This window comes from Rissa tridactyla, chromosome 1, assembly GCF_028500815.1.
Source record: "Rissa tridactyla isolate bRisTri1 chromosome 1, bRisTri1.patW.cur.20221130, whole genome shotgun sequence".
Taxonomy (NCBI): Eukaryota; Metazoa; Chordata; class Aves; order Charadriiformes; family Laridae; genus Rissa; species Rissa tridactyla.
This window is the reverse complement of record NC_071466.1, coordinates 70,274,424-70,301,798: the sequence shown is the minus strand read 5'-3', so window position 1 is coordinate 70,301,798 and position 27,375 is coordinate 70,274,424.

The window sequence follows — 27,375 nt, the reverse complement described above, 5'->3', positions numbered from 1 at the left end:
CTCCCTGAACACTGACTCCTTGCAAATTATCCCATCCCATGGCAGGTGACAGGAGAAATAAAACCACAATTCCCTTTGTCTCATCTTTATTACCCCAATCAGATCATTCTCTTTCTTCTTCTATAATCACTACAGAGTGCCAATAAAAGAATATTCGGATGTCAGCAAATGGTTCCTAAATGGGGATCGGATAAGTACTCTATTTGTATTCGATTTGTACATAAATGGTGCCGTTTTTCAAGTACTGTACAGTGCACTCTACTTAATCAGGATGTGCCTAATCAGAAAAATCATTTAATGGGACATTGTTCGGGGATCCATTTTAAGCCCGGTGATAATTAATAGCAATGAGTGCTGATTGATGGTAACACTAATACTGCATACTGGGACGCGCTCAAATTATTTTGTCTTGGTGGTGCCTTTTGTGTCTCACTCTCCTGGCAATTGGTTCAGTTTCCTTCTCTAAGAACAGGTTTCAGTCTCTGCCTTGGAAAAGGAGGGTTGGTAGCAAGTTTGCCATTGCCTGTTCCCGGTACTCAACAGGCTCCTTGGAAGTAGTCTTTCAGATTTCTCACTACCAGAGCAGGTAACACAGCTAATATCAAGTCTGAGGTTGTTTGAAAAATATTCTTGCTAAAAGATACTTGCTTTTACCTCTTGTTGATTAGCGGTGGTCAAAAATGATAAGTGGGGCAAGGTTTGTTGGGAAAAAGGTTATTTTCACAAGAACAATTTACATAGCCTGCAATAAGTAGGATACCGAAATTTGGCATTTACGACAAGGACACTGTGACTTAAAAACAGACAAAACTGATACCTACATCCATACATTTAATAAAAGGTAGCGCCCCTCCCTACAAATCCTACATCACTTTCTGTTTAGTGGAGCTCTACAAGGAAAAGAAAGAACCTTGCAGAGACACGCGACAGCAGGGCTGAGCTTCCCTTTTTTCTGTGCTATTCTAGCTGATCACCAGTGATCACCAAGGTATTTTCCAGCACGGCAAAACTGCCCCAGAAGGCCCAGAAGGCTACCTGAAAAGTTCACCGTGTGCACAATGAAATATAGGTGTGGCACAGCAGCGGTCACGTTGGCATAACGTATGTTTTATTGGAGCCCCCTGATTTTCTTCCAAAGCAAGACATTTATGAGGCTTTTTTTATAAAACAGTTCTATCACAACTCAGGCTTCAATCCACATTTCTAACTGACAAAAAAAAAACCAAAACAAAAAACAAAAAAACAAAACCCAACCAAAATTCACTTATTTAAAAATACCTTACTTTACGTATCACTTACTGCAACTTCAGGAACCACATGAGAAAAAGCTCTCCCTCCATGCTGCTGCACTGCTGTTGGTTTCCTCGGCTCATCTGTAGAGTTCACTTCTGATCTTCCGCACCCACTGTGCAGTTTCACACAGCACACAGAGAGAACAGTGTCCATCCATCAACTAATTAACGTAAGATGCTGTTAAGAGGTGTCCTTTTATATGCAGAATATAAAAAAATACATAGATTTTAAGCATGACCTGGAAAAGGAAACAAAGAGTTGGATTCTTTGAATAAATAAAGATGCCAATGGCACAGGCATCTACCTATGAACTAATCATTGTATAACCACAGAGAATCATAGAATCGTTTTGGTTGGAAAAGAAATTTAAGATCAGAATTACCTTGTGTAGCCAGTGGAGAGAAGATGGCAGTGTCATGCCACTCATCAGAAGAGAATTTAAGACCAATTTTTTTTCTCTGTGTATTGTGTTATCTCAATGCTTTGCACAGCGTGAAAATTTGTCTGTGAAGAGGTTCCAGTGTAGAATCTACACACAACAAAGGAAATTGTATTTGCTGTGTTTCAACTATACTGACTGTAATATGGTGATAGAATTTGGGGTCCCTGATAAAAGATTTTCTCATCTCATTTTCTCAGCTACCACAGCAGCCACTAACCAGCACTTGAGTTGGTTGGACTTTCTAAAAGATACCCATATCAGCTGACTTTAAGATAAAACCCCAAGCCAATGAAAATGAACTCAAGGAACACACTAAAAAATAAGTTCACGTAACGGGAGTGCCAAACCTAACAGTGACTCTACGCTGCCAAGAATACTCATTGCACAGTTTAATTCTGGGTTCTGGTCTTCTAATTGCTCACAGTGCAGGGAAGTTTGTTCATTTCCAGGCTCTTATTTAAATCCCTGTCCAAAACAAACCCTTAATACGGTTCTGGGAATAGCTCTGTCCAGGAACTCCTCCTACCAGGCATTATGGCTGAGACTGCTCTGTGTTTGGCTATCTATCTCAGCCATGTCTGGGTATGCAACTCAGGTTCATGCCAAAAACTACTTGTCTCTTGGGCTGCAATGCATTCCTCACATTATTAGTTGAAAGAGCCCTTAAGAGTAATATCTATGTCGATGGGAAGTAAAGGTCTTGGAGGAGACACAGGGTTGAATGCTATGCAGTGAGGCAGTTGAATGAGGCCAGCCGGCTCTACAGAAGTGAGGATCCAAGCCATCCTGCACATCTTGGTCTGGAGTCCAGAGGCAATGTCCCAGAAAAGCTGCATTTAGTCCTGCATTGCAGTACTTTCTTCAGACATCTAATAAACCAAAAGCAACCTACACAAGAGTATGGGCTTCAGTAGAGATGCTAGAATAACATATTGGGTTTGCAAACCTTCTTCCCCCCATCCCACAGACAAATGGTGTGAGCCTGGATTCCTTGTTTTGGTGACTTTTTAAGCCTGGTAGGAGAAAGTCATCAGGCTTCAGGAAGTTTCTCCCGGAGAACATCAAAACCAGAGGGAACTCAGTAAGAACGAGAATACTTGCACTGATCCTGAAAAATTATTTAGAGAAAATACAAAGAATATTTTTTTTCTTTAGCTAAGGTGAGCAGTAGGAATAACTAGCAGTCATTAAAGGTTTGCTAATGTGATTTATTAATTTTGGGTGAAATGTTGGCTTTAGTAAAATTAAAAGAATTTTTACTGTTGCCTTCAAGGGAGGCAGGATTTCATCCTTTCTGTTCTTCAGCAACAGATAAGATTTTAAAGGGTGAGAATAATCTTGCCTAACCAATATTTATGTTTGAGCTAAATTCCCTCTGCTGTTAAATCACAGAAATAAGCATTTCTAGGATAAAGTCAATCTGACCTATTCTAGAAGTCTATTTTTTAGACGTCTATCTTTAGGAGGATTAACTGCATCCTAGAAATGCCCATTTCTTTCCATTTACACGAAAGGGAGTATAAACTCCTAGCACAAATATAAGCATTTACATTTAATCAGATGAATCCCACTCCAGTGTGTCTGTCTGAATACATATCCAGTTTCCTTATGCTAAGTGTGCAGTAAAGGAAATTCTGATCCAATTAACCACTACTCTTTTTTTTATGTTTGGCTATATACATCTTTTGGCATGATATTCTAATTTTGTCTTATTAGTCAGAAACAGAATGTGAAAAATGTTTCTAATGTATTTAAAATGTGTTTTTTAATTATGCATAGAAGCTGTATATTCAATAAACCAATACACTAACACAAAACACTATTAAAAATTGTGGGAATATTTATAAACACTAAAATATAAATATTAATGTGTTTACTGGTGTCAGCATGTGCATCCACAGTTACTACATTTTCCATGAAATCACTTGGATGCCTGTGCTTTACAGACCCAGTTCACCTACAGTTTATGCTGTGAGAAACTGTGTATACTCCATGAAATATTTTATGTATGTGCTAAATGGCTTTAAAGTTCTGCTAAATGTATAATAGATAAAGACTGTACAGATGAACAAAGGCAGGAAGTTTAGCTTTGCTTTATGATAGATATGAAGTCACATTGGAGGTGTGCTTGACTACCTGAACCACACTTCTGTTTTCTATGGTTTTGACAGAAATGAACCACACTTACAGGGAGTTAAGGAAAGAAGGAAGGACTGACTTGGTCCTGGAAGAGGTACGTTTTCCTTACTGGGCTGTGAGATAGGCTTTTAGTTCAATATATTGCAAATTACTAATACCTCACTTGCATCACTGAGTGCAATTGATTACATTGCCTGTTTTGGCCCCCTCTTACACACATAATGCTGACCTTCGCGCATTCCTAATGAATTGGTGTAGTTCCTTCTCATTTACGTTGTCTCCAACCAAAAGTCAATCAGGAATTCTGTTCTTGCTTTCACATGGGGGTTTCAATCAAATTCTTTACAGCAAAAATCTATTTTGGAAAAAAACATGTGCAGTTACCTTATCTGCAGTTTCTTTCAGCAGCACCTACCAGTTGTGTTCTTTTTAGTAGAAGAACAAAAAAATCTCTGGTTAGAAGAAAGAGCAGAGAAAGTGTTTGCTCTTTAACGTATTTACATTCAGAATTTCATCATTCTCTGAGTTATTCATTTGTTTGATTCAGTTTCACACGGCCTCACAACAAGATTTTCCATACAAAAATTACCAGTTTGGAAGGAATGATTTTAAGGTCTCCAGTACTTTATGTGACAAACTCTAAAAGCAGTGTAAATTCAGATGATTGACAAAGAGAAGAGGGAGCGAAGAGAAGCACTGCTGTTTTACAGCACTGCCAAAGCCTCTCTCAAATACAAAGGCAAAAGTGTTTTCAAAAAACTCTTTAAAATTCTCTTGGAAGGCTCTTTTGTTTCTGAAAGCTGTCAGGACTGCTAAAAAGATATTTCTGGAGCAATAACCAAAAAAAAGAACTTTTTAAGGTTGGAGCTTTGTAAACTTTTAAAAAACAAGACCTGAAAATTTTCCATTTCAAGTGCTATTTCATTTTAACAACAGTCTTTCTATACAGAATGTAGCAGCAGAAAATTGCCCTGCCCACAGATTGGCCTCGGTTGTCCAGGGGAGGCTGGAGGAATGGCAGTTGCAGAAGGAGAACTGTACAAGGCCTAGAGACCACGTCCATGTTGACTTCTTGGAGGGGCCTTGAAGACCAGTCTTGTCTGCTGTGCGATGGGGAGTCTGCAGGCATGTAACATGGCAGAAGCGCTCCATCAGGTGAGCCAGCAGCCTCAACACCACCCATAGCCCATCGTTTGCTGAGCTTATATCACCTTCTGGAAAATCTTTCAGAGCAATAAAGACTATGAGTTTCTCATGCACCCAGACACACAGTAAAATACCAAGAGAATTTGATACACCTCCCCCTCGCCAATAAAAACAATTTTTATCCTTTGGGGCTTACAAAACTGAATCCTGCTGCCTCTTAAGTAATGGCAAGGGCAGCCTTCCTTCCAAGCCACCTTGAGTCTCTCTGATGGTAGCAGCACATCTGCCTGTCACCCGGACGGAGGCAGAGGAACACATGGAGCAGCACAGAGGCCTCTTCCTGCCCTATTATTAATTGATCTACACTGGTGTACTTCTGACAGGAGCGGAAGCAGGGAAAAAAGCCCTCATCAATCCAATGGAAGGGATGACCAGACCCCCAGTTATAAAAAATGTGTGACGACAGAGTTTACCCTGTGGCTGAAGCATGTAATGGTGCCTCAAAGCTTTATTGGATAAGTTAAAAATAGCAGGGAACGGTTGATGTGTTTTATATTAAGCCACTGTGTGGTTACTAGCTGAGTGTAACTCCCTGAGGATCAAATACTGCTCTTTTTTTTTTTTTTCATGTGGAATTAACCATTCTTTTAATTGTTAACCTTGAAAATGTCTGTGAAATGCTTCCATATTCAGAGATCCAGTTGTGTAAATCACACCTTGACTACCAAAACAGATTTTTCACCATAGAGCTTGTAATATGTTGTAAGACAAAGCAAAAGAACAGGAATATGAAGAGCAAAGGTAGGATTTTTAATCTGCAGGCATAATTTGTCTCCCAGTCCAGGTGAAATGCAAAAGTCCAACTTTTGTTGAGATGTTGATCTGTAACAGAGTCTTTCACAGTAAGGCAAAACCTCATGCCCTAATTGATGCCAAAGCAGTTGTCTCCCCTAAAGCAATGGAGGCTCTCTGTATCATGTCAAGTAATCAATCTGAGTAACAAGAAGTAGGTGCCTTCCTCAGCTCAGCCCTACCCAAGGTTTCCTCTCTCTTCTATCAAGCTAATGGTGCCATGAATCTGCATCTCCAAAGCAGTCAAGCAGCTGGTAAGCCATTTGGCTGCTCTGCTCGGGGAAGATGGCCTCAGGACAGCCCGGGATGCATCCAGCACAGCCTGACCTTCCCTGCTGAGAGGCGGCAGAGGTGAGCAGCTAAGACCCAGCACCATGCAGATTTTCTTGACTGGGAGGTTTTTATGGTGATGAAGGATAGGAAGCTCATCAAAGGCTGAGCGAATATTTCACTTGCCTCCCTTCGGAGACGGGGAATGTGTTAGCATGGCAATTTGCCTGTTCCTGTACCTAAACTGTTCCATAAAAATATTGGATTTATTCTCTTTGAGCCGACTGCAATATGTGGCACTCAGCAGAGCTCAAATCTCCCTGGAAACACTTTGGATTTTCCTGGCCCATAGCCAAGAATGGTGTGTGCGCAGGGGGACAAATTATTAGACTACATTGGAAAAAAAACCTTCAGAATTACCTGTGTCTTTTTGGAAACTTGGCAGATACCCCTCCTTCAGTAGCTAAGTAGCATGGGCAGAGTTCAGGAGCAGAGATAAGCAGCAGGAGGGAGAAAGTTGCAACCAAACAGCCAATGAGAGTCCCTGTTATCTTTCAGAAACCACTTAGATTGCCCCCATGAGATTTAACGACAGCTTTTATAATGTTCTTTGTCCCTACAGCTGGTGCCTTATATCCCATAATCTGGAAAGTGAAAGTTGTCTGAAGTCCCTGGAAAAGCCCAAACCCTGTTTCTCAACTCAGTGAGCCCAGTGAAATCTATGTGGGTGTCTTTCTTTGCATTTCAAGCCATGGCACATTTTTTGCAGCTTATCAAGCCTGTAAGGGGCAGAAGATCATATTGTTCAGATCCATTCCACAGTCGTCTTGGTACAGCTGATGTCTGTGTCAAGAAAATGCTTATTTTTCACTCCCCCTATTTACCTGTCAAGAAGGAACAGAAGAAAAAAACCAACTTGTCAGAGTATGGGGCACTCAGGCCCTGAAAGGGAGAGTCATGCCCTGACTCAGCCTGTGAACATAACCCAGCCCCATAGAGCAGTAATTACATTTTGGGAGCTCAGCAGACTGTGCATAATTATACTCTGAGGAGGATTACTGCCTTGTATGAATAATACCATGATGCAATGGTAAATGTATAGCATATGCCTCAAACCTACAATCCAGGCTGGGTGACAGACCCCTCCCAAGACCACCCTGGCTGCTGCACAGATTAGCTGTCCCTGTGGGAAGAATGTCCTGAATGAAAAAGTTTCCTGTCGAGATCACACTTGTTCAGAGATAGGTAACAAATGCGGATTTACTCCATCCAGGAGAAGTGAAGACTTGCTAGTGAGAGAAATAAGATTTTGAATGTGAAAGAAAGAAATAACATTGCTCGCACCGCCTGCAACATAACCTGTATTCAGCCATCCCTTCTAGTTTCCCCCTTCCCAGCTCCTCCCCAGCCAAGAGACCTACACAATGGTTCTGGGATCCAGAGCAGCTTTCCGCTAAACCTGACACACCAAATGAATATCAAAACATTGCACAGCCTGTGCATACGGGCACAATGCACAAAGCTGTACCTCTAGGCATGGGCAGTTACGTACGAGACTCTTCAGGGCTTCTGTTAGTCTTCCTGTTCCCTTTCCCCTTCTCAGTGAACTTCAGTGAAGCCTCTTGACCACCTGCCCACCTGCCAAGGAACACACAGAAACCTGTCAAGAGGGAAACCTTTCTATGTGCTATGGAAACGGGCTGTTGGTAAAGGTGACCCCAGCCTGCAGGAGATCCCTTTGACTCAATTAAATGGAGTAGTGAGGCATTAATGGGCTTGTTTGCCTTGCTTAGCTACTGGCTTGCTTTGGTTAATGACTCCAGCCCTCCTTACACAGCCAGGTTTCTCAGTTGTTGAGGCTACCAACACCTAGTTACCCACCCCACTTCTGCTTGTCAGTTGTCTTCTGAAACCTTCAAGTTTACAGCATAAAGAGACACTGATTTATAAGTAGCTCTGACTTTCGTGCCATGATAGAGGAAAGACAGATGTGGGGAGACAACCCTGACTGCCCTCCCAACCTCAGCTGTCCTGGTGACCCACTGTCTGTTGGTGCCCACAATATTCTTTCTTACATCATAAAAACTACCCATTGCATGCAAAGTCTTCTCAGCATCACAAAAGACTGGTGGTGCCTGAAGTGCTTTTGTGAGCAGAGGTGAGATTAAGCACAGAGCTATGGGAGGGGTCTCAGAATGGTATTTCCTCTCTTCTTTGGGTGACTCTGTTGGAAATATCTTCTCATTTCGGTGCTTGGCTAGAGCATTTATATGCTGGTTGTGGAAGTTCTGTGACTTTTATCTCACTGAAACATAACCTTTGATTAATTATTATTTATGGCTATATGTGCAAGCAACAATTCCACCTTCTATCAGCTTGTCCTTTGCCTCCTAACAATTTATTAGAACTCCTTAGTCATATGGTTTAGTTTTAGGTAGTCCTGCAACAACCAGGGGGTTAGACTCGATGATCCTTATGGTTCCCTTCCAACTTGAGATATTCTGTGATTCTACTCTACCAGGCTGGAGGGAAGATGACGCAAAAGAGGGAAGAGTAAAGTATAGAAACTCTTTCCCTTCTCTTAGGAAACAAACAAGTGAACAGAAAAACCCTAAAACTTCACACATCATGAAGACAAGATATAAGGCATGTGATCCTTTGCTTGTGTTCTGGTAATTTATGTAAAACTGGACATTTGAACTGAGAAAGACATGAAGATTGTGACTGATGTGTCTAAATAAAAGAGAAGATAGCACAGAATTGCAGAATCATTGGGATTGGAAGGCACTTGTGGAAATCCTCTAGTCGGAGACCCTGCTCAAGCAGAGGTCAAGAGCAGCAGGTTTCGCAGGACTATGTCCAAGACTATACAATGTCTCTGGGCAGCCTGTTCCAGTCTTTGATCTCCCTCACAGTATAAAAGTTTTCTCTTACGTTTGAAGGGAATCATCCGTATTGTAATTTGCGCCCATTTCTTTGTCCTTCACTGGGCTTTTTTGAGAGAAGCCTGGCTCCATCTTCTTTATACCCTCTCAACAAATATTTACACACACTGATAACACAACCCAGAGCCTTCTGTCCTCCAGGCTGAACAGTCCCAGCTCTCTCCTCTCCTCATATGAGAGATGCTTCAGTCCTTTCATCTCCTTAGTGGCCTTCTGCCCGACTCACTCCAGTATATCCATGTCTCTCCTTTACTGTCGAGACCAGCACTTTACCCAGCACTCCAGAGGTGTAACCACTTCCACTGGAGGGGCTGGATGTAGGTGGATGTGGATGTAGAAAAATAAATACTGTTTCCTGACAGCTTTACTAAACCCAGCTAAATCTATATAAACTCATCTAAATATATTGGCATTATTTGTGTGTATACAGGCCTTCAGAATTAACTTTGGTTAAATGTATCAGTTAGACTGGCGTTTCAAAGGAGAAAAAGAGCAAATACATGTCCAAAACATTCCTTTTGATTGGGATCTGAGTGTCCAGCTCTAGGGCGTCTTTGAAAACCTTCACATCAGTGCAGCCAGCCCTGGCCAGCCTACTGATCGGCTGCTCCAGTGCTTAGGCAGCAACCTCCAAGGAATGCCTCTGCCAGGGGCGTTTGTATAAAATACTGGCTTAGTTTTCAGTAAGTATGCTTTCAGGGAGAAGTTGCGGGCAAGCATTTGGCTAAAAGAAATAGAAAGTGCAGCCCTGTGGTAGATGAGTTGGATAATTAAAGGTGGCAGGGGTCTAAAGTGGAAGGGTGGAGGCTAAGTGCCAAAAGTAAATAGAAATCTGAACAGCAAAGTGTAGGTGACATATAAGTTTTAATGAATGCTGTGTTGCGTACAGCATCTAGATGGACATCAAGACTCTTTGCCCAGTCAGCATGTATCACATGCCCTATAGCAGTCTTAGGTGTCACAGACTGTTGACAAAACAAAACAAAAAAAAATCAACCAAACAAAAAAATAGGTTGTCAATTATTCAGATTTAGCTTGATAAACATGATAAAATTTTTATCTCACAGAGAAAAGTTTTGCTTCTAAAAAAAAAATAAAAGGAACCATTAGATTTCTTGGTATGTCTCAGCAAAATGATTAAACCAATAGGTATAATACCACACATACACTGCATTTTAGATACTTGCTGCAACCGCAAGGATTTCAGGATACAGACCTTCACAGTTGTTGGGAAGCACAGAGTTAGGCCACTAGTGTCTATAAACTTTAAAACACAATAGTTTGCATACGCTGTGATGATAGACTGCAGCAAATGCTGGACAAATATTGGAAAGTTTTTTTACTTTGAATAATACTGACTGTGAAAAGATTCAGAATGAAGTCATTACTGAAATAGAGAAGTGAGCAGAAATTGTAAATGCCGGATACATATGCATTGCAGCCATTAATGGACGAATAAGTCCCTATGATGGCTAAAGTGGATTTAAGCATAATGATTTGTTACGGTGGTGATTTGTGGCGAAGTCTCTGATGCTTTTAAATTAAGAAGTCAAAAGAAATAAATATGTGCTGCATTTTCTTAAAAAAAAATATTAAAAGCTTTCCTGGTTTATCCTGGCATGTCTGTGTGCGCAAAAGAAAACCAAAAATGGATCTATACATATTGTAACTAGTGACTCTATAAGTAATAAGTGACAGCTCCATAGTATTCAAAAAGAAGGGAAATGTTAAAAAAAAAAAAAAACAGGAAATGGCTTATCACTTCATACTATACTGGTAACAGAAGTATTGATCCATCCTACGATATCAGTCAGTACCTCCCAACAGGGGTTGAAGGATTTCCTTTAAATATGAGGTACGTTTCCAGTTATTTAGTTCAGACAAATCATGCACAGGAGTTTTGTCAAATACATTTTCAAAGAACCAAAATTAAATTGAAAACTGGAAATTTAGAGAAAGTCACTGAATGATGGCTTTCTTTGGCATTGAAAAGTGTCTGGGAGAAAAATGATGACATCCCCTCAACGAGCTATTTTGGAAGTAAAGGCTACAGCCTGGAAGTTACTGTTGACTCATCCTGTTTCGGTGGGTTTCACAGCTACTTAGCACCTCTGAGGCTTGGGCCTAAAAGCCTGGCTGGCCCCTTAGCTTATGTTGTGGAATCAGAGAGGCAGCTTTCCTTGAGGGCTTGCTTGGTACTTGACATCAAATACTCTTTTTAACATGAAGTCTGTGCACTTGCATTTTATCTGCAATAAACCTTAAAAGCCTCTCAAAGCAGAAGCTCTAGAGTGAAAGGAGAGTTAAGAGGGAAGAAGAAATTAGATTAAGAGGAAAATCTTTTTTTTTTAGTTATGCAAGGAATAATTCAGTGTCCTGTACCCTCAACCAGCGTAAATCATTGTCATTCCAGTGGTGACAAGGGAGCCGTCAAATGAAAGCTGTTCAGAGTCCAGACTTTTCTTTTTGTTGCATCTTTTCTCCCGCAAAAGAGTGATACTGTACGTGAGAGAGCTGCAGGGGTGATGCTGTTACAGTGTACCCACCTTGTGCTACATCCCAGTCAAATTTCCCATATAAAGTCTGTTTATTTGGCCCAGAAAGATCACCATAATGTAAGGGGAAATTGTGGCAGTTCAACAGAGCTGGAAGTGCCTGTATTCCTGCCCTTCTGCTCACTGCTGGCATGTGGGGTGGGAAATGACCAAAGGGAAAGGGCAATGCTTGTACTGGGCATATGCTGCAGCAATCACTAGCCTGTGCTTCTGTAAGCGTAAGGCTACCAGCCAGCAAAGCAAAGCCAAAGCACCTCTTTTTATGACAGAATCCTGCCTTGGAAAGGTGCTCCTGGAGGATTTCTAGAGGAGAATTTCATGTCCATTCCCCTAATACATCCTGTACAATGATCGTGTGAGGATTTCACTCAAGAGATTCATACGCAGCCACAAGTAGTGTTTTACCAATTAGCATTATAGTACTGGGTTTAAATAGCTTCTGTTGTTTACAGATGGGCTGTCAAGACTGTCACTGGTGTATGACTATTTTTAATAGGAGCATAATCAATTAAATTGACTACATGTGTTCAAAACTGCCATGAGAAGCCTATTATACAAATATAGTACATTAGAAAAATCCCTTTACAGGGGTTACTCATTGAGAACCAAAATAAAATGCAGAGTACCATGTGTCGTGAGGACATTATTCATTCATGACGACATGACTTTGCCTTTGATGAACTCTACACTGTACAAAGGGAGCCACTGAAAAGTTACATGTGGAGGCACAGTAGGGACTGGTGCTGACAGTGAAAATATAGTAACCACTAAAAAGTATCTCAACTGTAACTGCATCTGTCACACACAGCCTTGGTGGGATTGGCGGAAACTCTAGGAGAAAGAAAATACTTTGGCTTTACTAGACCATCTGTGGGAGCCATGTGCTTTGCAATAGCTAATTTTTAGTCAGAGGCAGAAATCTCTGTCAAGTACAAATGCTAAGGCAGCCAACACAGAGACAAGGCAGCAACTTTGGGATTTGTGCTGTGGGGTAACATGGCGCTCTTGGAATATGCTCCGCTGAGACTCCTAATGCCCGGACATGTCAGATGTTATCAATCAGGTATAATCAGGGTCCTTTTCTTCCCCATCATAACCAGACATTTCAGGGACTGATTTAGATCCTGTTGGCCTTTTTCCTCCAAACAGGTGGATGGATTAGGATGATTGACTAAAAGAAACCATAAATATAAATGCATTAGAGAGAGAGAGAGATTGCACTAGTGTACACTGGAAAACCTCAATTTAACCCCTGATTAGCTCAAACTTATGCATTATGTCACTCTCTGTGGGGCGGGAACCCATCAGGGGACTGAATAAAATGCCTCTATTATAATATTCCCTTCCAAAGGAAGGGTAAACATGGGGAAGAAGGATGGAGAAAGAGGAATAACACCCATGAAGAGTTTGTCCTGACATGCCACTGGGACTCATCATTCATTGCAGACCTGAGAGCTGGAAAATGCTCTTTGGTCCCAGAGTATATTGGTATCTAGAGTCAAGCCTACATTCCGCTGCTGCAGAGACCCTCTAGTCTATGCACAAGACCCTCTCAGTCAGCACCAAGCCCACCACGCTGCGACTGGGGACACCATGGTTTCCCACATGCCTGACTCTCCCTTGCTCTTCCTGGAGTGCAAGGAGTTTGTAATGGACACATCATTTGTCGCAAATTGCTACCGTGAAGGTGCCTAGCAGATACTTTCTCTGCAGGGTGGGGGCTGCTGAAAGCACACACTGTGATTTTTCCTCACTATGCTGTCATTCAAAACCAGCTCAGCAATCCAAGTGAGAGTTCTGCATCTGTGGATGAGTAGTTCAGAGTGAATATTCTAAATCCAAGCCATTTTTATTTCATATATAGGTGTCTACCCATGCCTTGATATTTTCTGGCCCTTGATTGATCAAGCCGGGTGCTTTGAAGCTCTTTGCCTGAGCCAGATCTTATTAATACGGAGGCCCTTTTTCTTCATTAGGCTGCAATGCTCACTTAGAACATGGTGATTCTGGGCTCAATCCTGTCATTAATTTAAATCACTGGAATACCAGAGAGAGATACAAACACAGCCTGCAAAAATAATGGAAGTGGACATGCCTTGAAAGATAAGAAAATCTTCTCAGGAAGTGTGCCTCATGTTTCCCCTCAGATGTGGCTGCAAACGTGCCCTCCAAGGTTGAACATTCTCCAGAGCATCACACGGATCATGCGCCTGCTCTGCTATCAAATAACCCACCCCACAAGGGCTGTGAGTGAAGATTTAGAGATTAGTCACTAGGGAGGTCCCAGACGTTGTGCTTAGTAAAGAAGACGAAAAGGGATCTTGCATCATGTGCTAAAAATGGCCCAAGCTTTACCTTCAGGAAATCAAGTTAAGGGAAGACATTAATAAAGTATATTGATTCTGTCATATGTATGCACCTGCCAGTAATCACCACTACTGTTTTACTTGGATGTAGCCCAAGACATCTAGCTTTCATCCAGAATATAAGGGTAATGGAATGGAAATTAGCAAAGCTCCTTTAATATAGGTTAGAGTAATTTTTATAATGTGTTCCTTTGCACCTAACATAGGCAGATATAAAATGCCAGAATAATTGTTTAATTGTACGAGAGGAGTCCAGACTTCATTCCAGACAGGATAATAACTAAATCTTGTAGACACATGTGAATGCAGAAAGAAGATTATATCAGTTATGCATATGAGTAATTTAATATGGAACAAAATATGTGAGCAAGCAACTGGGGGGAAGATGAAAAGTCACATTGCATAAAAGTGCCCGGCATTACTTTGTGAATTAGCAATGCTGTGTGTCATTCAACTGTCGGAAAGAATCAAGAATGTCACTGTGACAAATTCTTCATATGGCATTACAGAAGGTTCTGCTGTGCTTGAGATTAATTCAGCTGGCTTCTAGTGAGCAGTAGCAATATAGCAGCAAGAGGCTTGCAGGGAAAGAGCCATTCAGAAATTTACCTTTAATATGAAATAGGTATTCCAGTCCTGGACATGAATAATACCAAACCTATGTCAACAAGCCTGGATTTGATGGCAAACCATTAACCTGCACAGAATTCATACATTTAAAATTCTGTGTTGCTTTTTGTTTTCAATAAACACTATTCAATAGTAGGAAAAAAAAGAAAAGCAGAACTTCCCACTGCTCACTAGTTGTCGAGGAGCAAATGCATTTTCTTCCTGAGGTTATGAAATGCGTGCAAGTGGGTGCACATACAAAATATGCTAAATTTTACTCCTGAAGGCTTTCCTTCATATCATGTAAAGAATGAAACCCAGAAGAATTGCTCTACTACTAGAACAGAGAATATTACTAGAGTTAAAAATATGCCATCCAAAATTTACAAACATGGAAAAAGTCTCAGTTGCGTTCAACTGTTGACAAAACATGGAGGGGAATTATCAAGGTTTTTTTTATTTTATTTTTTTCAACCATTTCTATTTAAAGTGTTTTCAGCCATGAATGAAAAAGGAAGCTCACAGAAGTCCTGTAAAAATATTATTAATAAAATTAAGTTTCTATGTGGAGGAGATCTTTCTGAAGTGTAGTTGGCCACATTCTTCTCTTAGCTTCACCCTTGTGATTTCAGGATAATGTTGGTGAAAATTGTAATTTTTTTCTGGATTTAAGTAAATGGACATATACTAACAGAGCAAACCTTGACCCAGGAGATTTGAATAACTGTGTAAGTATTCTGGGAAGCAAGATACTGGAAACATCAGCTGTCAACATTAAGACATCATTATTCAGGATCTCTGAGACAGTCCAGAAATGAAAGTTATGACAACGATAATGCATTAAAATAAACTGCAAAACTATATAAAACAGTGGTAAATATTTTGCAGCAAGTGCACTCTCTTGAAGTTGTTCAGCTCTATTTGTCCATAGTAAATATAAAGGTCATAGGGCTCTTGAAACACTTCCACTTACTGGGAATATTTTCTGCTGTGGATAGTCTCACTGGTTATCAAATATGAATAGAGGTGGTAGATTTCAGCTGAGGTGATATTCTTTCTCCGGAGTGATTGCCACTGCATCTATTCCCTAAAGCAAATCAATCAATTTTTTAAATGTTAGTGACTTTTTATCTCAAATTTATTTGTTGTCAGTTTAGGCACAAAGACAAAAGAATGTCTTTATTTTTATTTGTTCTGTTATCTAGCTAATGCCTTTATTCACTCGTAAATGTCAGTCATGACCCTTTCTTTCACTGAAGAGACTAATCAAAGATACAGCCACTAATGAAGATGATCTTTTATTATCTAAGCTGCGTGGTTACATTACAGCTCAAAATGTAGTTTCAGTTTTAGGGTTTGTGTTGGGGATAAATTGCACAAAAAACCAGCAGCTGTCATTTTGAACTACAGTTTTATAAGAGGCCTTTATCCAGCCTTTGTTTTAATAGACATAATGATTAAAGTCATGGATTCACCAGCACAGTCGGGTACTGCTGAGTCTACAAGAATAGAAACTGGAGGGGGGGTTATAATTAGAGTGTCTTTCCTTAAACTCTCCAAGGCAGAATAAGACATTTTCTAAATAAACCCCCATATTTTTCATAAAGCTTTTCCTACTGTGTTTTGGGGTTCTATCAGACCATTGTCCACCCATAAAATCATACCTCAACTAGAACTAATTTCACTCTAAACTCTCTGAAATGTACCCATCTTACTAAGCACAATATCTTTGGTGAAATGCAGAAGGGTGCTTGCAATGAATCCATTTTAGCAGCTAGGGTTTTGTCTACTAATGATGAAGATTATGACCATATGGTGCATCCGGATTGTATGTGGAAACAGTATTAATTCCAGAAGATCGGTCTTATGCTCCTGATCACTGTAACTGTAAGGAAAAAAATATATACATGCATAAATTTACAGTAGCTGGAGGTAGCAGCTTTCCCAATTGATGAGTAACAGATATAATGTGCTTTTTTCAGTAAGGGAAAGATGCACATTCCTCTTGTCAATCCAAAGTGAAATCAGAGTGTTTCTGGCCACACGCTAGTCTGAATCACAAATCAAGTAGAATTATGTCTGGTTTCAATGTTCTGTGGGAGTGCTCAAAACTGCTAACTTTTAAAAAACTTCCTATGTATTACGAAGATGAGTTTTACATGGTAAGACTAGGTTGAACCGTGTGTTAGTAAGAGATCCCTATTTAGAGTTGCAGCAGGTAGGCAAGACCCATATTCTACCAATGATGTGGGGATGGACGCTACTTGGTGGACACATGAGCATGCTGCGTCCGTCTCATCGACAGGGCTACTGCACATACTGAAGAAGAAAAGACATAGGACTCAGCTTTGTGCTGCTTCTGTGCATACACTTCAAAATGCGCCTTTTGACCATCATGGATGGGCCTTTGGGATCTGTCTGAAAGAAAGGTATGGTGAAGATTTCATGCAGCTGCCGTGCTGTATACCTGAGCCGTTGGTATCACCCAGACAACTCTGCTGAATACTTAGTGGATTCATTAGCATCAGAATGAACCTTTTGTCCCTAAATAGGAGAGTATTTCCTGGCAATGCTGCTAGCAACATTATTCTGTTGTTGGTACATTCACATCTGCAGGCTGACTTAATGGGGCCAGACACAGAGACAAAAGATAGCTAATGTTAGAATTAATTTTCCACTATTTTCCTCCTCATGTTGCCAGGCAGAAAGTGTAGAAATTGAGTGGAGAGGAGAGGGAGAGTTTGAAGGGACCATCTGGCTCAGAGCCTTGGCCTCCAAAATTGCTGTACAGAAGATATTTAATGCAAAACTGCCTGAAGTTTATTCCATATTCCCCTACTTTTAACAATTTGTTTTAATTTTGTTTTCAAGGCCCATCTCAGTTTCTTTTACATTTGCCCCTTCTTTACATTTTAACTATAAAAATATAATTTTCTTGCTAATCCATTCCTTTTCTATATTTTTCCAGGGAAATGGTATTTCTTCCTTGCTATTTTTTCCCTCTTGCTCAGTAAAAACTGAAAGTATTGCACTGCAGACCTAAAGCATTTCTACCTCCTTCCCAATGAAGTCCTTGAGTTTAATTCCCATCAGCCTTACCAATTAACTTCCTCTGTTTCTTTACATTTACCCTTAGAAAGTCGTACACTATTTTGTCCTAATTTTTCTATCTTTTAGTTCAAAAAATCAAAATCTGTCACACTTACTCAATCCACGACTATTTTCTATGAGTATTTATTCTATAACTTTTTTGCTGCTTATGAAATCCAAATCTAAAATAGCATTACTGTTACACTTATTATTTGTCCAAAAGTTTGGAAATATAATATCCCATGTGTCTGGACTTCATCATGTTTGGTGCTTTGTACGGTTTGGGGGTTTTTTATGTTGGTTTTTTTTTTTTTCCCCAGCATGTATTTGAGAAGCTGAAATTTCCTTTAATGGTAAAATTTCTTTGTATGTTTTTCTCTCATTACTAGCTAGATCCATACGCAGCCATGAAAAGTCTGTAATACTGTTGTTAGCATCCTTCTTAGGGGTAATCTTTATCAGAAAAGATTTCACTTTATCCTTGCTGCCACAGTGCAATTCATTCCACCAGGTACTTAATGAATACCCAGCACAACCACCTCCTTCATTTCTCCTTTCTGAATGTATAAATGCTTTCATTCCAATTAGCCCTACCTTTCTTCCATTTTCTCACTTTTCCTGCCATATCTGGTTTCACAACCTTTCCAAGAATCTCAGTCTCTTTGCAAGCATAAAACCTTTCAGTGGTTTCCACCAGACCAGACCTGAGCTCCCGGCTAGAGTATGTATGTTCTACTTGCACCTGAATCTTTGATATAAAGTCATACGATCACGGCATATAAACTGTTTCAACTGCTTATGGCATTTGTACAGGGAGTAGAGGTTATCTGAGACTCTCTCAACTTTTCCAGCAATTACCTCATTTATACCCTTTTGGAAAAGTGATGTCAAACTCAATCTCCTTTAAGAAAAGGTAGTGTACATGTGGATGTTAGAATGTACTATAATCACCAAGAAATCACTTACTACTCTTCAAACTCCTGAATCCTTCTCATCCATCTTTCTGGACAGGAATGATGCACAAGCCTTCTGTTCTTGGACTATGTTTCCCCATCAGATTAAACAGTCCATTGTCTATGGCAAGAACCTGGCTGCCTACTCTGATGTGAAGAGCAACCAGTAGCCGCCTTCTGCTTATGTCAGCTTCCTCTTCAGTCCTGACTCTACCGAATGTGCCCTTGCTCCCCAGGAGACAGCACCTTTTTGATTCTCTTTCATAACCTGCCTACTTTCTCCTCTCAGTAACGAGTCTCTAGTGATGCACGGGCACTAACAAGAGACACATCTATTTCTCTTTGGTATTCTTTCTTCTGCTCATTTTTCTTTCTGTACTTCATCCTGCCTTTGAACGTCTCCAGAGCATTCTCCTATCTCTCCAGGACACTGTCTCTGAAGGTTTCTTATTGTCTCATTGTCTGTTCACTTCAGACTGGTTCTTCTTTTCTTTCTTGCTATCCCATTATATCATGGTGCTGTTTTTTTTCCTTAATGGAGTGAGTTTACTCCAGTTCTTGGGTTCTCCTGAACACGGCCAGGCATTTTCCTCGTGGTTACATGATGCCAGTGGTCCCCTTTCTTCTGTACAGATTTTCCATTTGGGTCCTCTTGTATGCCGGGTATCTGCAAATCATTTCAGCTTTCTATCACATCCCTAAAACTCTGTATGAAGTCTGTTGTTGTTTGCATTTACACTGTCAGGACCTGAATCTTCTCCTCCAGCAGCTCTGTAAGGAAACATCTTGTAAGAAGAACCAGCTCTAAAGTGGTGCTAATCTCACGGCTCAAACATCCAGCCACCTCCATGGCCTGTGACGTATTTGACATTTCGCTTGCTGGTGCTGTAGCTACTCTCTCCATCTGTCTTAACATTTCCTAATATAAGAAAGAAACAAATCTCATCTCTCTATATGACTGCCCTAACTGATAAGCAAGCTGTTTACCGATTACTCTGCATGCATTTTTTTTACTCTCTTGTGGAGTCAGTCTTGCCCTTAATTTGTCAGAGCTAGGATGAGCTTCCTATTCCTTCAGCCTCTGCAAACTCCAAAACTCCAAAAAAATAATAAAAAGAAATCATTCTCTCTCTCCCATGATCATCACCAAAATTTCCTACAAAATAGAAACTCATATTAAATCAAATGTCAAATTAATTGACTGCTCCACTAAACACAGTCTTCCCCAACAACAAGATTAGAGGCTTTGCCTTAGTTGACAAAATTTGTGGCAACTAGCCATGATTTTTTAGAATTAGCAAAACAGCTATGTATTCCCAGTAGACAAGCAAGCATATAGCAGATTAGCTGTTCTTGCAATATGGCACAGTAACAAAAAACTGAATATGATCTGAGGCTCAACTCAGAAGTTTTAATTTATGGAACAAAGGCAATTTTTTTATCCCCTGGTCGTGTTAATACAGTATCTTGTGCAGTTCTGAGAATTCATATCTAGACAGATATTCATAGTACGAAGACATTTTTTTAAGGAGCAGAAGAAAATTATCCAACATTAGAGGAATTCTTACACAGCAAAAGATCTTAAAATACCTAAGTAGGTACTTCACTACCCAAAGACAACGACCCATGAAGGTTGCATAACAGCAGGTGATAAATAAGAAATCTTGGGATAAACTGAAAAGTGTATCTATTTAATAAGAATATCAGTCTGATAGTAGCTACATGTTATGCAAAGACTAATGCCAAATATAAAAAATAGTAGACTCTTATTGTTTTGGAGTTTAATAGTATTTCGTCAGTGTAACAGTAGGAAAATTATTCCTTTAGAGACAATGCTTCAGTGAGATACTGGATATCAAGCTTTTGTCTTTCAAGATTTAATGGGGAAAATCCACTGATCCCTTTGATCAATCATGGATGACTTAGTCCTTTTTTGCTGAAGTCTTTGAAAATCCGTCTGTATAACTTCCATTATGTTCTTAATACTTTTCAGACTTTAAACAGATTGTGGAAAAAAAGATGGAAGATTTCTTTCAGTTCTCAGTACCATGAAATACACTGTGCTGTTTAGTAATAGATTAAGAAAATTAATTGGGAGGACTTTATGAATCACAGTCAAATAACATAGCAGTAATAGAATTTAAAATGATAGTACTAAGTTAAATATTTGTCATCTTGCAATCTTCGTAAGATTGTTTTAGAATAAAATAGGGAGACCTCTTCTCAAGATTTAGAGCTTTAAATTTTGTTCTTACTATAGTGATCCAAGGAAGTTAAGATGACAACACAGCTGGCTTTGCAGGCCTCCAGTTTATTTTTTTCCCTCTAGCACTTCAGACAGGGTATTTGCTATCAAATCTTGATGAAAAAAACACTCTTAAACCTAAGATGGTTTGCTTTTTTTTCCAAAAAAAAGTACACAGTAACCAGAAACGAGAAATGAAAAATAATCATTATGAAGCAGTCATCATTTTTAGGACAGCTGAAAATAAGAGAGAACTTCAAAAAGGAGTTAAGCGACAAAACTCATCACAAAGAAGTGGCCCTGACCAACCCAGTGTCACTTTTCAAGCATAAGAAACTGCAAAACATGCACTTTACTGCCTGTGTCCGTATGCAGTCCTGAGAGACTGTGCATAGCCTTCATGGAAAACTACCTGGGCTGTGGTGTTACTGATATTCAAATGTAGGTATATACTGATGTGCTAGCTAATTCCATTAAAGCTAACTCAAATATACATGACACCAGGAGCCCTTAAATGATTGTGTTGATATGTCCTGGATTAAGAGATGAAACAAGTGGGATTAATTCAATATTATGTGAGTGCAACAATATTTGGATGTTCCAGCCCTGTTGGTGGAAGCCAGTACAGTGGCTTGGCAAAACCAGAACTGCATAAAGAAGCACGTCACAAAAATGCCAGACCAGAAAATGCCCCTTAAAAATAATAAGATGACTAAATGGTGTCCATGAAACATGCAAGAGCTGAAGAGCGCAGCCTTTAAACAAGATGTTAAAGCAAAGATGAAAAAGAAAATACCTAAGGAGTAAAAAGTATTTCTTTAATGGTGACTTGGGACAGCACTAGCAGCTCCTAATTGCCTTAAACTCACTCCTTTCCTTCTTTGTTTTCACAGGGAATTTGTCAATGTGGGAACTAAGCTGGAACTTGAGTAAAGACCTTGAGGTTTGGCCCCTGGAAAAGACGGTATCAGTGCCAGCAGACGAGTGAATTATCCACTGCTAAACAGAGATGAAGGACTTTATCTACTTATTATGGGCACGTACTGATAAATGATCATGTAATTAAAATGGAAATTGAGTCTTGTGCTGTACTGGCTGTGGTGTGAGGAGGAATGTTGAGGGGACGTGAGACCTCACGTTCTGGTGATGGGCACAAGGTTAGACATCTGTTCCCAGCTCTCAGCATACCAGTCATTCATCTGATCATCCTGCCCCCTCTAACTTCCTCCATTACATGCTTCGAGACCTACAGACAGTCAAGGAGAAAAGGGTTACCAGCAACAAGAAGTTTTGCCAGGTGGCCTTGAAGTCTCATAATTCAGTTACACTGGTGTAGTGATCAGATAGCAGCACTAATTCTGGTGAAGCCATTTCAGATTTGTCTCAGCAACACAGACTGTCACCCTTTGTGTACTAAAACAAAGGAAAATTAAAGTCTGGGAGGACATTTATGGTAAAATAAAATGATTCACATTGAAGTAAGTGCCTTATATAAATAAAGTATAGTAATAATGTTGTTATAACATGTGACTTCAAACATATAAGCCAAGCTAAGTTTAAAGAGAGAGGTAATAACTTTTACTGGACCAGTGAGGTCATTGGAAAAAAAACACAGAACCTTTCAAGCTCAGAAGCCCTTCTTCACTTTGGAGTTTGGTAATTGGCATGCAAACTGAACCATTGCAAAAATAATTAAGATAGCTGTGTTTGGGAAATTGGTCTCATCAATCATTAACAACAGTTACTGAAAAATATGTACTCTTCATAGGTAGCAAGAAGGGAAGCTGTAGAAATCCTCTATCACTGTCTAGAAGCTGCTCTCACACTCCAGAAATCCTTGATAACTAAATTGATTTAAACCTCAAATTTAACCCAGCTGAAAGCCTGGTTTGTAAAGCTTAATAATACTAGAAATGTTTCTATATTTTTTTCATAAAGTTTCCATTCATGTGAATTACTCAGTCAATTTCTGTCACATGTAGAACATCAACAGGTTATTGCTCTACCCAGCTCCCAGGTAGGCATTAGCTTTTCTATAGCTCTCAGCCAGACCAAAGAAAGTGAATTCCTAATACTGAGAAACAGTCGGCCTTCATATGGTTGGCAACAAAATGCCAGACCGTAAAAACAGAGCTAGTAGGGATGTTAAAAGCAGGATGTGGAACACGAACTGGGGAAGAGGCGTGTAATTGTGAAATCTCTTCATGGATGGAATAAAATGGGACAATGAGGGGAGATGAAGAAAGCGTCTGGAAATGTGGATTGAAGATCGTTAAGAGAATATCTGCCCTGTGTAATGGACTGTCCTGCCGAGAGCTATCACAGGCCACAGCAGATGGATCTGTGCAGCACGCAGAAACACCGTCGTACATTAGCTTGGTTCTGATGGTGATCTAGGTGGCTGCATGAAACCACGGTTCCCAGGCTAATAAACCCTGCCAGTCAGCTCATCACTGCCCATTCCTAAGCTACTGTGGTCTCCACTATCCAAAATGTTACTGTACAGCATTCCAGTATAGGCATCCTTTAAAGATATTTATCTAGAAGTGAATGTTATAGAGTTAAGGAGGGAGGAAGGATTGCTTTGAAAATATAGAGTGTTCAGAAGTACAGTCTTTGTCCTATATTCTATATGATCTCTACAAGAAAAAGATAGCTAACTTTATCCTCCTTCGCTTCCATGCGCTTCATAGAATCATAGAATCATAGAATCATTTAGGTTGGAAAAGACCCTTGGGATCATTGAGTCCAACCATCAACTCCACTCTACAAAGTTCTCCCCTACACCATATCCCTTAACACCACATCTAAACGAGTCTTAAACACATCCAGGGATGGTGACTCCACCGCCTCCCTGGGCAGCCTATTCCAGTGTCTGACCACTCTTTCCGTGAAGAATTTTTTCCTAATGTCCAGCCTAAACCTACCCTGCTGCAGCTTGAACCCATTCCTTCTTGTTCTATCGCTAATTACCTGTGAGAAGAGACCAGCATCAACCTCTCTACAATGTCCTTTCAAGTAGTTGTAGAGAGTGATGAGGTCTCCCCTCAGCCTCCTTTTCCTCAAACTAAACAGTCCCAGCTCCTTCAATCGCTCCTCATAAGATTTATTCTCCAGGCCCTTCACCAGCTTCGTTGCCCTCCTCTGCACTCGCTCCAGCACCTCGATATCTCTCTTATATTGAGGTGCCCAGAACTCGACACAATGCTCAAGGTGTGGCTTCACCAGTGCTGAGTACAGGGGGACAATCACCTCCCTATTTCTGCTGGTCACACCATTTCTAATACAAGCCAGGATGGCATTGGCTTTCTTGGCCACCTGGGCACACTGCTGGCTCATGTTCAGCTGCTTGTCAATTAGAACCCCCAGGTCCTTTTCTGCCAGGCAGCTCTCCAGCCACACTTCCCCAAGCCTGTAGCGATGCATGGGGTTGTTGTGGCCCAAGTGCAGGACCCGGCACTTGGCCTTGTTGAAGCACATTCCATTAGCATTGGCCCATCGGTCCAATCTATCCACGTCTCTCTGTAGAGCCTCCCTATCCTCATGTAGATCAACACTCCTGCTTAGCTTCGTGTCATCTGCAAACTTGCTGATGATACACTCTAGGTCCTTATCAAGGTCATCAATAAAGATGTTAAACAGAAATGGTCCCAACACCGAGCCCTGAGGGACACCACTTGTGACTGGCCGCCAGCTGGATTTAAATCCATTGACCTCTTTGGGAAAGCCCATCCAGCCAGTGCTTGATCCAGAAGATCGTATCCTTATCCAGGCCATGAGCTGCCAGTTTTTCCATGAGAATTCTATGGGGGACAGTGTCAAATGCTTTTCGAAAGTCTAGGTAGACAATCTACAGCCTTTCCCTCATCCAATAATCAGGTCATCTTCCCTCTTTCTTCACCTACACGTCCAAGATGCCTGCGGGAAACTCTGTACCGATGAACTTTATGCATGCTGATGATTTTAGTGCTTGCTACTTACACTATAAAAATAGGTGTTGTCCCTTTGCAGGGAGGAGGCTGGAAGACTCCTGAGCTGCAGCTGAAATTGAACACGGTAGAGAAGCATCACTGGAAACAAAAGAGCAATTCTGTTTGATTTGAACAGTCTGTTTGTTGCAGGGGAGGCAATCAATGGAATTTGGATAGCTAATAAGACAAAAGACTGGCTTTTCACCTCTGACATCCTATGGTACAAAGCTCATTCTGGTGACATTTGCAGATGAGTTTAGGAGTTTTATCCTAATTTCCAGTGGACATGCATCTATTTCACACAGTCTCCCTTCAGTTTGACCTTAACTGGGAAGGTCAGCTGTGTGCATTCCTGTGCTGCAGGAGTGATATAGGTCAGGTTCTCTATAAAACCTGTGGAAATAAAAGCTTATGGTCACTCTTGTGCACTAAGCCTGGATCTTGCCAACACTGGATGAAGCAGATTAGTGATAACAGTGAGGAGGGTATGAAATAATTCATTGGGATATTTGTCTACAATATCACACAGCTAATAAAACTACAGAGTCAGCCCCAGTGAAATCACTGCTGCCGAACCTGAGATTTGTTGCACCTTTCAGTATGGTTCATCCATCTAATGAATCTGAATATGCGTATCTCATTTAAGGATATGCAAGCACTGGCCTTGAGTCGGATGGGTTTGGATATGGCTGAGGAAAGCCAATAGTATGTTGCTGATTTTGATGGGTTCTTCAGATCTGCTGTAACATTTCTTTGCACTGTATAGGAACATGGCAAAATTTCTCCTTGTACAGTCTCTTTCTGGAGAAGCAGAGTGAGACGAAAGCAACAAAGGCAGAGTCTAAAAGAGGTTCATAGTCAAGTGCTCTGTGTCTCTGTTTTATAAGGTAGGGAGTGGCTCAGCACTGACATGGTAGAGACGATGTGCAAAGAAACTCAATTTTCTCTCCTGAACTGGCAAAGAACTTTTTGTGATCAAAGTGAGGGAATGAAAGTGATAACACAGCAGTGTTAATTTACAGCAATATGGTGATAAGTAGCAAGGATCCACTCCAACATACAGCCGTGCCAGAAGGAAATGTGACTTCTGATCATCTGATTGTTTTACTCTGTGTGCTAAAAGATTTTTCTTGACTTACCTCAGTGGAACTAAGGGCAGATCTGTTTCATTCTTTTTTTCTATCATTTCCAGTATCAATGCAGCCCAACATTACTGTTATTGTAGATGTCATCAGTTGGTAGGCTGGTATCTTGGCTAACAAAACTCTACGCTATGTGAAGTTTAAGACTTCATGTTACACTGAAATTGTCCTAAATTTAGGGGAGTAGACGCCTCTTAAAGAGTGAATTTTGGACTCAAATAATGTTTTGTCACAGGAACAATATTGGTATAAGCCTGAAAGATGTCAGCATTAGTGTCATGCATATCCATGGGAAACTGAAACCTGCACAGTATTATAAAGTGGTAAACTGTCAGGAGAGGTTCATAGCCTCCATTTAGAACACTCATATTTCCTCACTCAAAAATGGGGTTTGGAAAATTAAAAACTTGTAGAAAATACTTGCCAAACATTGCACTATGTTCTAAACAGTACGTTGCACTGTATACTAGTGGGTCACACAGAGTAACAGCAGCATGATGCAAAATTATTCTAATGAAATGCTTCTAAGTCGACTTCGAGATGTTTGGTATGCCTTTCGTCTTGCAGAAGCAACAGACAATGGTGTCTACAAATTATTTTTTCACACATTTTTATTGCTACTGTGCCTGGAAATGTTTTAATATTTTTTAATAACTTTCATTTAATCTTAGCTGGTTTACCCATATTGAATGTGCAAAATGTCATAACTATAAGAAGTGCAGAGGATTGAGATTGTAAGGACTAGGGCCTTTTGCTGTGTAAATGACCTGTGAAGAATATAATTCCTACCAGCAGATTTATAGATTAGCTCCAGATTAGTTTTCCAATAATGAATGCAAAATAAATATTGTAAAATAAATAAATAAATGGAAAAGCCTTTACTCACTTTGCACTCATATAATATGTGTCTGAGTGCAGCTGTTTCCTAAAGCACACTGAAGAAGCAAGGATGAGAGGAAGAGGGGAAAACAAACACCTACGAGTTTCTGTAGACCATAAACACGGTGTGTTTATACATTACTAGACAATCTTTAGCTGTTATAAAGAGGACTAATTCGGCAAAAGTTACTGCTCCTCATGAAGGCGGTGAAGTTAAGCTGATGTCATCTAAACACCTGGCCGAACAGGGAACAATTCATCCAAAGAGCATGTGGTAACCCATGTGCAGTAGTGGCAAAACAGAAAAATTTCCTGGGAAATGAACCCTACGAGGAGCCGCCGGCATTTGCACTGTGCATGGTACATATTTACTGCTATCGCTGTTGGAGGTATTTTAAAAGGTTTTCAGAAATTTCTCACATCTGTCATTCTGAAACAGACCCTCCGTCACAGCTTAGCTTCTTCCCTACCACCACCA